Below are 10035 nucleotides of genomic sequence, written 5' to 3'. Positions count from 1 at the left end.
TCCTTAACAGCCTCACATTTGAAATTATGAATACTTGAACGCTGCAGTCGATGCTATTTTGTTTGTTGGTGCTGTTGTGGGTTTATACAGATCATAGACTGTATATAAAAGAAGGACGGATCCATGCCTCCAGACCAACTTTTGCCTCTGTAAGTAATATGAAGTTCATAGTAGGCAACAAGAGGCATCCTTCATCAATCATTTGTAATAGCACATTTAACAGGCTAATCATCAACATCTGTGTGTGTGTGTTACAGAGCAAGCTGTCGGTTTGAATTTTAAATAAAATCTCATGTTACTGCTCAAAGATGTGCATATGTGATTTAGGCAGAATTAGCAGAACTTTATCACAAGAAACTACACTGACATCTAGTGAACAAACAGAACAGAGCCCTAAACTCCACTCAGTGTCTGAAATTAAATACAGCCGCTCAGCAAAGAGTGAAAGCAGCATGAATTATTCAGTGCAAAACTTACTGATTTCATTTGGCGGACAACGTCTGTATTGACTCATTTTTGCTCCAGAATCACCCAAGAGTCAGTATAAATCACGGTAGAGCAAAATTCTCCCTGTCTTATAATGACAGTTTTCTGTAATATGGCTGGCACTCACATTACTGTGCAGTCACATTTCTTTCTGAGTAATTCTGGTGTGTGTCTGTGTGTCTGTGTTTCATGTAATAAGACCAAACTTAATATCTCAGTTCTTGAAAGTAAGACTGTCCTGTCCTATATTTTTAGTCAGTATATTTACACACCACACATGAAGTTTATGTTTTAATCAAGTAATATCTCAGATTTTTGGATTTAACAAGACTTTTTAAGGATCATAGATGAAAATAAATGTTTAAAAAGGCTGCAAGGCTCACTGTGACAGCTTGAAAAGGCAGATGAAAGTGATGTAACTGAAGAATTAACTTAAGGGGTGAAAAATAGAGAAAGACCTTCACAGATTTAGTCAATTACTTTAAAGCATTTTGCCTTCAGGCGAGGCCTTGCCCCAGGTGACTGCAACTACAGCCTAACTTAAAATATACTAGAATTCATGCCATTGAATTACATTTAAAGTTGTCCTGCTGTATGGATCAATGCCATGAACTACCAAAGTGAGCTTGGTATAACATACCTGCTTTGTGCAGCACTCAGTCTTCTGGAGATCTCAAGAGGCACAAAGAGCAGGAGTCAACCACTGTGTCACACCAGTGTGTGTGAGAGTGTGAAGACAGCTGGAGTAATGGGGGCAGGTTGAAGCAGATGGCTAGACAAGCTGTAGCTTCATCCATACCTCCAGGGAGCCATATTGTCTGTCCTGAAATGCTCTTCTGTTGACCTCTGACCTGTGCGGTGTGAAGGAGTGGGCTGACTGCGACGTCACGCTGATGTCCTCTGTTACACGCGGCAAAATAGTCACATTGCTGGAAGTTTTCCAAGAAAATTACCTCAGTGGAGCATTGAATGCGTCTGTGTCTGCTGAAAGCACAAGTCTGTTACAGCTGCTATTTATGAAGTGAGAGGTGCTATATTTTAACTCCAAGACACCACAAATATTTCTTCTCCTCTCCTGGTACGAAATCTCTATGCAGCAGATAATTACAAGAGGCATACATCTTATCAAAACAATCTACAGTGAAACAATAAAATGATCTAGTTTGACAATTTTCATTGAAATGTTGTGCAAATGGTCTGCAAATAATGTAAAAAGTCTGCTAGGAAATTGCAGTGGAGGGAAATATTTACTCATGGTTGCATGGCTAGAGTTAAGCCTTATGTAAAATGCTTATTTACAAGTTTTTTTGTGGATTTAGAGCTCTACTTGAGAGCCTAAAATCAGTGCTTCCTTTGTGCCATAACATTTCATAGAGGTGTATTGGAAAACCTCTGATTAAAGCTTCCCTGCCAGTAAGCTACATGATAAACTATGTTTTGATTAAATGAGGTTGGCTGAGACCAAAGACACGCCTCTATGCTCTCAAACAGTTGGATAGCTTCACTATATTTATATATATGTATATGTATATTTTGATTGAGTGCTAAATATTCACACCCAGCAGCACAGCCACCAAGTCAGACTATAGATAGTGTCGAGGAGGGAAATTATTTTACTGCTATTGTTAAATAATTGTCATTGCATTAATAATATAATCTGCAGCATGGATATTGCATTCCAAGGTTTAAACAGTGTCTCTTTCAGAAAGACTGAGTTGCAGGCTGACAGGAAGTTGTATGCAGAAGTGAAACCAGGAAGTTATTTTGAGCCGCAGGCTAAGACGAGGCTTTAACAATGTAACAGATAGCTTTAAGAAGGCCTTAAGATCAGATCATTTTATATTAAGGTTTTAGTAGAGGTTCTTGATTAAAACATTTATTTAGTAGAAGACATACACATAGTCTCAGTGAGCTTCTGGTCTGGTAAAAGGTCAGAAGTGCAACAGGTGAATTGAGAAAGAGCATGTGAGGTCGTGACACACACACATAGAGTTAAATTTATTTAGAGGAACCGTCCTTGTTGTCTCGGCAAGAAAGAGGAACAATTCATTTTAAGATAAGAACGGAAAGTACCAAGCCATGAAAATAGGAGATGATTTTCTGGGTGAAAAGTCATGATGATGTTGATCTGATCTATGTATAAAATGTGTCTGTGACGTATGAAGGGGCGTCAGTAAACAAACCCTGATGCTATAAAATATCTGTTCATGCTTTGATTAAGTTGAAGACTACTGGCTGTCTGCGTACAGAGTGTCTTCCCACGCGTGTATTCATTAAAATCATCGTTTGACTTCACCCGGCCGGATCGGTGTGGTTATTCTTCGATCACCTCTTGTACCCTTCCTCAATAATGAATCTTAACATTTGGGGGCTTCGTCCGGTTATTGAGGAGGGAGAGTTGGAGGTTTAGATGGAGAAATCCGGGGTCTTGGGTGGTCTGACGGGCAGACGTGAATTCCAGTGGTCTAAGTGAGTGGGCATAAGCCGGCTTATCCAAAAGGTAAGGCACTACCTGTTGAATTATTTCCAAAGTGTGCCAAATTGGACATGATAAAATTTAAGTCTACTCACTGAAGTTACTGGTGGATGTCTGTTTTGATTTTGATGAGAATCTCATGACAGTACTGAGGATTTAAAGCAGTTGGACTGCTGGAAAGGATTTAATGCGGTTGGACCGCGGGAAGCAGTTGGACTGCTGGAAATGATTTTAGTAGGTTAGGGAATTTGGTTATTTTTTGGTTATAAGGTTGGACCTGCTTCAGTCTTACACTTTGTTGGGTGTTTTATTGTTGTTTCAAAGTATTATAAATTATTCTAGAACGCCAGTTGGACTGGTAGGAAGCGCAGTGCTCAGAGGTAACGCTTGCCAATGTCAAGGACGCTTAGACATTGTCCTCGAAGAGGGATAGTCAGTTGGTCACTGTGGAGTTTGGGGCACTCCAGAATAACTAGGAGTTAGAATCTCCTTACCGTTTGGAACGGTATCTGCGCTTTTTTGGGCAGCAAAGGTTGGACCTTGGGTGTTGGACACTTTTAAATTGAGTTAGGGACTTTAGAGATGAGGCCAGAAACTGTTGGACAGATACTGGTTAATTGATTACAAAAAGTTGGACTTTTATCGGTTAGACCGTTAACTTAAATTTTTCGAAATTCGGTAGGTGTTAAAAGGCATAAAATCTGTGCAGTTGTAAATATAAGACGTCTTTGTGAATATAAAATAATAGATCTCTGTGTGAAAGGAGTCTGAGGCAATGCTGCTGCTATTTTTAGACGGTGTGTGTGAGTGAAAATGCAAATGAGTAAGCAGTGAACTGTTTAAGCCACAGTTGGGTTTACAAATACTGCTGCAAACATTGTTGAGTGTGTGTTTAAAATGCCATTCATGTTTATTAGAGGACTATAAATAAAGTTTTGAGTTGCCGTAGTGGATGTATAGTAATTGACTGAGTTTGGATGTAGATATATAAATATATTGAGTGCACTGTATATACTTAAGACTAACACATCACTTTCAGTAGTAACTTTTCTCCAGCATTAGTTGCTGGTGGGTTTTATTTTTTCAATTTCTTGTGTGTGCGGTGAGAATTAATGGAGGTTTCAATTTTTTGTTTGTTTGTTTTTTACTTGCTCTTTTTGATTATGACAAGCATGTCTAAAATACTCTTAGGAAAGTGTGTTGAGTTATATTCCTTAACTCTAGTCACAGTTTAAGTGTGAATGCGGTGACTAGAAGGTTTTGAATGATGAATAAAGGTGTGAGAGGTATTTCTTTGGTGATGTAAAGTAGGATGTCTTAAAGTTTGGAAGTGTTTTTAACTTGAGAGAGGCATGAGTGATGTTATAAGAGTTTGAGTTTCTTTTTCTTTCAGTTTAAAACACATAAGTACATACACTTGGTACACCGGTTTACTCTTTGACTTTATTAAAACAAACGGTGTATTTGAGTTTGAATTTCAGTAATTGTATGTTGATATGGTAATTTAGTTTTATGTTAGGTGAAGGAGATGTCCATCTCTGCGTCTTGCAGGATCGAAAGTGAAAGTTGAAGGTTGTGATGTGAATGCTGTGAGTACTCGATTTGAATGATTCTGTGTGAGGTGTACAAAATACTAAATAATAATAACACTATGAAAGTTGATAGTAGAGTGAGTGCAAGGTGATGTGTGAACAGAGGAAGTCTGAGAGAGAAGTGTGTGCGTAGGCAAAATGCAGAGTGTGTGCGTGAAATAAGGGAGTATTGTTTTTTACATCAAGGTTTAGTAGAACTAAAGTAGAACGTTACAAACAAACAGATAAATAAAGTAAAATGAAGAGAGAAAATAACTGACAATTACATTAATGAATAGAAAACACACATACACAAAGTGCCATATGTGAAATTATTCTAGGAAGGAGTCAGAATTGAGATAGCTTATTATAGAGATAGTTTAACATAAGATGCAATGAAGGAAGCAGCTTACATTCCTTTAATTCCCAGAGCCAGTGTGTTCCCTCCCCTGCCCACTTGGGCCCCGTATCAGGCGAGTATGGAAGGCTGGATAGCCCATGACGGGTAAGATCCCACCTCGAAACCCTGGGACAACCTAAGGCAGGCACAGTCACGAATACTCGGCTTCAGTAAGAAGACAGGACCTGACGGGTAAGGCCGCTGGGCTAGGGTGGAGGTGGAAAGTGGCAAGTGGAGCCCTACCTTCTGGCTGAGGACAAGGAATGCTGCTATTTAAGGTAGGAAATCAGAATTTGGGTTAGTAAATTTGGGGAGGAGAAAATTGACTGTTTAAAGGCAAAATTATGAAGGAGTCTGACACACTGTAAAAGCACCATATGCAAATTCACACACACAAACAGAAAATGCATTAAACTTATAAAGACAAGACAAGCTCATGGAGTTTAATGCATAGACACTGATTAAACCTGGCTAAGAACACAAACATAGGCAATGAAGAACAGCTTGCTATTTTGTATGAATGATACAAGGGTGTGAATGTTTAATAAAATACATTTGAGTTTGTAATTGAGGAATAGAATAAGCCATATGACAAAGGGAGTTATGAAAACGAAAAAGGGATTAAAGTAGTTTTAAAAAAAGAGTGACTTAGGAGTGCTCTCGTACTGAGTGATCAACACTAGTGATCACTGTTGGAAGAAATAAAATGATTTAATGAGTTGGGAATGTTTAAACATATGTTTCTGTTGTTACAGCTTCTTGAGAGATGACTCAGTATGCAAATTAGCTGGAGTGTGTGTGTGACTGTGACTTTCAGGAAGAGGAAGCATAGCAGAGACGAGAAGTGCAGATTGGGGTAGGGAATTTATAGTTTAGTGATTATATGATGTCGTAAGGGGTCTTATGCTGAATTTAAGAGTATAAGGGGGTGATTTTTGTGTGCAAATTGAGTGGTTTTAATGAGACTTTTGGTGTATTGAGGAGGTGAAATTATGTGGTGGCAAGATTTGTGTGTTTAAGGTTGTTGTGGTGATGGGTTGATTCTGTCAGGTAGGTTGTTGTTGTTGTTTTGTTTTTAATAGAGGGAGTTTTAGGAAACATGGACATGTCTAAAAAAATTGGGCCCATTATTTTGTAACAGTGCACTTAAAGAAAACCTGTCAGGTGATTTTGTTTTGTTTTTATGAGCTAACAATCAGCTCTATTTTTCATTTCTGTTTTAAGCAGGCCTGCAACAGTGAATAACGGCGCTGAAAATTCTCGGGAGGAGCAAATATAAGGGGGCTTTCCAGATTACAATTGGCTGAGGAGAGCTACCTGTGGGGACTGATCAAGGTCGTAAGTCCCTGTAAAAAGGATTTTATGCGAGTCAATCCAGTCCAAAAGCATGAAGAAATATTTTCCTATGGAAAATAAACATGACGGAGCTCATTTTGCTGAGGGTGGAGAATCTGACGCGGGAAGCTCCACCATTAGCAAATACATGGTGTGACTGCATGTGAGTGAATGTGAGACTGTATGTGAGTGAGGATGAATTAATGTGGACAAACAATTTGCTTTTACCAGAAAAATTTCTGTTTTGCTTTGTTGACTGGGGTTAGATTATGAGATTATAGTATATTGTTGGGAGAATGCCAAATGCTAAAGGGGAAATATTTTTTGATGTAACTCAGTTACCATTACTTGTAGAAACACATGACTGATAACTGTTCTGTTTTAAGTTTATTTTTATGACATAGATTGGATCATGAGTGGGGAAAACTGAGCAGTTTTAAGTTTTGTATAGTATCTTGACACATGAAATGTATCAAGATAAAGGGGGGTTTAGGGTTTAATAATTTAATTGTTTAATAATTTAGGATCATTTTAGGACCTTTTGGGTTTTTGATCATTTGGATATGGTAAAACTGAAACTGGTATTTTTAAGTTAAGGTTAAAGGATTAAAAGTGAACTTGTCACGGTTTGCGAGGCAAGCCGTGTGGAGTTGTAGAAAAGGACCCAAAAGGCGGCAGCTCTGGTGCAGGTGAATATTTATTTACAACGGTGGGCACAAAACAGCACTGGTGGAAAAACAAGAAACCGGAAAACTGGGTAAGCTAATAACACAAACCAGAAACGAGGATGCAGGGAGGTCCGGGGAAATACACAAGAGACGCAGGGAGACCGAGGGGAAACAATATAGACGAACCAGGAACTACAATATCAGAAGACACAACTTAAATACACCCAGAGCACGGGGAGAACACAGACATAACAGGCTGGGGGAAACATGGAATAAACACAAAGAGAGACGAGAGCTCATAAATAGACAGAGGGGCACAAGGGGGTAAGAGTCACAAAGGGAAAAAACACTTAGGGAACACCACAACAGGACACCTCAGAAAACCTGGCCTAAATAAGGAGCGAAAATACAAGGAACCAAGAATGCTGGGCCAACATGGCCCAGGACCATGAATCCTGTTTAGAAGATACAATGCCGGTTTTTCAAAGTTGTGAATAAATCTTAGAGGGAAAATTAGTGAGGGTTGAAGGGGTAGAACAGGTTTGATTTTTTGATCTTTAGAAGAAGTGGTTATAATGTAGGCTTACACATACAGATATTACATAGGAGGTATTTTTAGGATAAAAGGGGGAGCTTATAAATAGAAATGATTTTTATACATATTGCATTTTGTGCTTTTAAAGGAGTTGTGGCTCAAATTTGTCTCTGGAGGGTCACGAGCCTTTGGCTAGCGCTATGATTAGCCAATCTACTGTGAGGATAATATGAGTTCATGAAGGATTGCACACGCTTACAGACACAGAGTTAAGAAACACACATGACAGTATTGATTCCAGGCAAAAGGCCTTAAATTCATTTAGCTTTTAACTGAACTTAAAGAAGGACCAAAGAGGAAGGAAAGCATATGTTTTGGTTAAGTCTGATACATTAGAATTAGAAGGTATTGTTACATTAAAAGGAGCAAAATGAAATAAAAAGGCTATACCGAAACAGGTGATAACATAGGAAATGTGAGGTTTTAAAATGAAGTTAGTGTTAACGCATAGGAGTTGTTTCAAGGCAGCATTTAGTTATGATGAAATGTATACAGGAGTAATTGCTTATATGCTTGAACTTAATTGATTAAAGTGGTTGTTTTCTTTTGGAGTAGATTAACTTGCAGCAGCGACAACTTGTGCACAGGATGTTGATGATCAGATAAGGGAAAATAGAGCGAGCAACCGGATGTGAAACCAGCGCTCAAAGAGTTTAAAGTGATGAGTAACGTTGAAGAGTATACATAAATACAAGTCAATAAGTTAAGAGCATAATTAGGATCATGCTTTTGATTAAAGAGTCCCAGATAGGATAAGTTAGGGAGATGCAAGAAAAGGTGTTTTGTTTCCTTTGCAGAAGATCTCGGCGACCACAGGAGGGGCGAGGATCCTGGAGATCTCGAGGTTCGAGACCACCAGAGAAGGGTCTGCGTGAGGACACAATGTATTGTGACCTCTGGTGTTCCAGAGGTCAAAAGGGGGAGTGTCGAGGAGGGAAATTATTTTACTGCTATTGTTAAATAATTGTCATTGCATTAATAATATAATCTGCAGCATGGATATTGCATTCCAAGGTTTAAACAGTGTCTCTTTCAGAAAGACTGAGTTGCAGGCTGACAGGAAGTTGTATGCAGAAGTGAAACCAGGAAGTTATTTTGAGCCGCAGGCTAAGACGAGGCTTTAACAATGTAACAGATAGCTTTAAGAAGGCCTTAAGATCAGATCATTTTATATTAAGGTTTTAGTAGAGGTTCTTGATTAAAACATTTATTTAGTAGAAGACATACACATAGTCTCAGTGAGCTTCTGGTCTGGTAAAAGGTCAGAAGTGCAACAGGTGAATTGAGAAAGAGCATGTGAGGTCGTGACACACACACATAGAGTTAAATTTATTTAGAGGAACCGTCCTTGTTGTCTCGGCAAGAAAGAGGAACAATTCATTTTAAGATAAGAACGGAAAGTACCAAGCCATGAAAATAGGAGATGATTTTCTGGGTGAAAAGTCATGATGATGTTGATCTGATCTATGTATAAAATGTGTCTGTGACGTATGAAGGGGCGTCAGTAAACAAACCCTGATGCTATAAAATATCTGTTCATGCTTTGATTAAGTTGAAGACTACTGGCTGTCTGCGTACAGAGTGTCTTCCCACGCGTGTATTCATTAAAATCATCGTTTGACTTCACCCGGCCGGATCGGTGTGGTTATTCTTCGATCACCTCTTGTACCCTTCCTCAATAATGAATCTTAACAATAGATAGATAGATAGATAGATAGATAGATAGATAGATAGATAGATAGATACAGTGGGGCAAAAAAGTATTTAGTCAGCCACCGATTGTGCAAGTTCCCCCACTTAAAATGATGACAGAGGTCAGTAATTTGCACCAGAGGTACACTTCAACTGTGAGAGACAGAATGTGAAAAAAAAATCCATGAATCCACATGGTAGGATTTGTAAAGAATTTATTCGTAAATCAGGGTGGAAAATAAGTATTTGGTCAATAACAAAAATACAACTCAATACTTTGTAACATAACCTTTGTTGGCAATAACAGAGGTCAAACGTTTACTATAGGTCTTTACCAGGTTTGCACACACAGTAGCTGGTATTTTGGCCCATTCCTCCATGCAGATCTTCTCGAGAGCAGTGATGTTTTGGGGCTGTCGCCGAGCAACACGGACTTTCAACTCCCGCCACAGATTTTCTATGGGGTTGAGGTCTGGAGACTGGCTAGGCCACTCCAGGACTTTCAAATGCTTCTTACGGAGCCACTCCTTTGTTGCCCGGGCGGTGTGTTTTGGATCATTGTCATGTTGGAAGACCCAGCCTCGTTTCATCTTCAAAGTTCTCACTGATGGAAGGAGGTTTTGGCTCAAAATCTCACGATACATGGCCCCATTCATTCTGTCCTTAACACGGATCAGTCGTCCTGTCCCCTTGGCAGAAAAACAGCCCCATAGCATGATGTTTCCACCCCCATGCTTCACAGTAGGTATGGTGTTCTTGGGATGCAACTCAGTATTCTTCTTCCTCCAAACACGACGAGTTGAGTTTATACC

At 39.1% G+C, this 10035-nt stretch overlaps 1 long non-coding RNA gene across 1 annotated transcript; it reads left to right on the top strand.

The window, feature by feature from the left end:
* Positions 1–2078: 2078 nt before the first annotated feature.
* Positions 2079–9157, top strand: LOC145430937 (uncharacterized). Its single transcript, XR_013911279.1, has 2 exons — positions 2079–7065; positions 7097–9157. It is a non-coding gene; the product is annotated as an uncharacterized LOC145430937 (long non-coding RNA).
* Positions 9158–10035: the final 878 nt, after the last annotated feature.

Source organism: Astatotilapia calliptera, chromosome 1 (assembly GCF_964374335.1).
Source record: "Astatotilapia calliptera chromosome 1, fAstCal68.1, whole genome shotgun sequence".
Taxonomy (NCBI): Eukaryota; Metazoa; Chordata; class Actinopteri; order Cichliformes; family Cichlidae; genus Astatotilapia; species Astatotilapia calliptera.
Note: the sequence above shows the minus strand (reverse complement) of the source record. Positions and strands in the feature narration are given on the sequence as shown.